The sequence below is a fragment of the Gopherus flavomarginatus genome, chromosome 4 (assembly GCF_025201925.1).
Source record: "Gopherus flavomarginatus isolate rGopFla2 chromosome 4, rGopFla2.mat.asm, whole genome shotgun sequence".
Taxonomy (NCBI): domain Eukaryota; kingdom Metazoa; phylum Chordata; order Testudines; family Testudinidae; genus Gopherus; species Gopherus flavomarginatus.
Genome location: NC_066620.1, coordinates 47,996,048 through 47,998,448, shown reverse-complemented (window position 1 = coordinate 47,998,448; position 2,401 = coordinate 47,996,048).

Genomic DNA, 2,401 nt, shown 5'->3' with positions numbered 1-2,401 from the left:
TTCATTCTATACAAAGTTTAATCATAAATCACAGTGATGCAAGGGGAATATTTATTATTTGTACTACAATAGCAATCCTGCCCTCACAATCAGGATTGAAATCCCACCTTAGTAGGCACTGTTAACAAACAAACAAACAAACAAACAAACAAACAAACAAACAAACAAGACATACATATGAGGAAGTCATGGTCTCTGCCCCAAAACTGCTTAAAGTGTTCCATGACTTAGTGAATACTCACACAGGTATCCCATACCAAACTGAGAACAGATTACACTTGGCTATAATTGATTGAACAGAAAAAAATTACTGAACTATTTTGAACGTATTTACTAATATAATTTGCCATCCAATCAGATTTCAAACTCATGTAAAGGAGCTAGATTATAATAAGAAAAGCTCTCAACAATCACACCTAGAGGTTATGGTGACAGAGCTCTGCCAGTAACTCAGGTGATTTACAAGTAGCATCATTGTGACATCAGAAGTAGCAACCAATCAATCTTTCCTCTGCACTTTGCTATCAGTCAGTGAAGTGGAGAGTGCCTATTCACAGCTCAAAAGTTCTCATTGTTAAATTACTTGAACATCTGTATACAAACATGATAATAACCCTGGATTGACTCAATGTCCCTGACCTCAACCTACTCCCAGCCAAGACCTTCTCTCAATGGGGTCCTCACAGAGGTAGCAAAGAACCGCCATTACCCTACCTCTCCAGAGGCAAATTCTTAACCCCTGTTCATATGATGGTATAATCTTCAGCATCCTGTATATAGGATGTAGGAAGCAGCAGAATTTTCTAACATTCTTAAGTAGGCAGCAGAATCTGCATGCCAGCAAAGGGTAGGTGACAACCATCACACCTATAGAAGACATATGTGGTGGTGCCTTTCCCCACGGCAACATAACTTCTTTAATCTAAGTGTGTATGGAGGGGCAGAAAGGAGATGGGAAAAGAGTTAATCTAAAGATAAATATGAAGAATCGTGGAATCCATGACTTGCATGAGCTACAATGTTCTACCCAATGCACATGGAAACTGTGGAGCTGCAACAATTGGCAGAGGCCAAAACATTCAGCTGGACTATATTCCCCATGTTACATATGGTGAAAAGTCAATGATTTTCAAAGGAGACAGTGGTGCTGTTAAAACATATTTTTATGACACTTTCAAATGGTTTTAGTATATATACAATATCTGTGTTTCTTATATATTTGTTATCGTTATTCACTCTACCGCAATAACAATACTGCATTGCTGGCTGCCTCATTAGAGAGCTGGCCTGCTATTTGTTCAGCGTATCAGAGCAACTTATCCATAAAGGAAAAGTTCCCTTGTGCCGATCTTCCTCACAGCACACACCCACGTAACTGGTATTTTAAAAAAAAAATGATAGGGGAAAAAAGGAACCAATCACTAATCCCAAAAGTCATAGAGCAGCAGATGATCCACTAGTTTCCATAGTTCTCCTGCTATGTTGTCCAGTATATCAGTGCAGTGGTTGACCCACTAAACCAAACAACCACAGCATGCAGTGGCAAGGAAGCTCCCGCAGAGAAAGGAAGTGCTGTGCAGGCTGCTGAAATCTTGCCCACCCTATCCCGTATAGCAAAATGCAGGTCCCTTCACGGGAATGGAAAGATGGGGCCAACTAAGGATTTGCCTCTTAATGAAAGGTTGGGTTTGAATGGCTTTATTTCTTTACTCTTATCAGTGTACACCTGTTTGGCATCTGTTTTAGCTAGCCAAAAAAATCCATTTTATATGATTCACACACATTTGCTCCACTAATACAAATTATTTCAACATTTCAATTATATCAGTACTATAGCCACAGAAATTTCTTGGCTTCCTTGCACTGAATACAAGAGGGCCTTTTCCCCCTTGATTCTTCTGCAGCAAAACAGAGAGGTCTTGGAAGGACCCAAGATCTTGCATTCTGAGCACTTTAAAACTCTTCAGTATAGTGTGTGAATTCTTTCCTGTCATGGAAGGAATCCAGAGGTACCACCAGAATTTAGAGGGTCCAAAGGATATAAAAAAATTCTGTCCTGCATCGTGCAGGTCTGTGACTCTAAGTTTTCTTGTTTATATACCAGCCTCACAAACTGCAATACAGTTCTAATAATCACCTGTATTAACTTCTGCCTGTGCTAGTGCTGCATAAGCAAAAGCACGAGATGTTTTAGCTCATGTAAAGCTATTTAAATCTTTTAAAGGCACAGAGAAATGGTGGATTTAACTATACAATAGAACCTCAGAGTTACGAACTCGGGAATGGACGTTGTTCGTAACTCTGAACAAAACATTATGGTTGTTCTTTCAAAAGTTTACAACTGACCATTGTCTTAATATAGCTCTCAAACTTAACTATGCAGAAGAAAAAATGCTGCTTT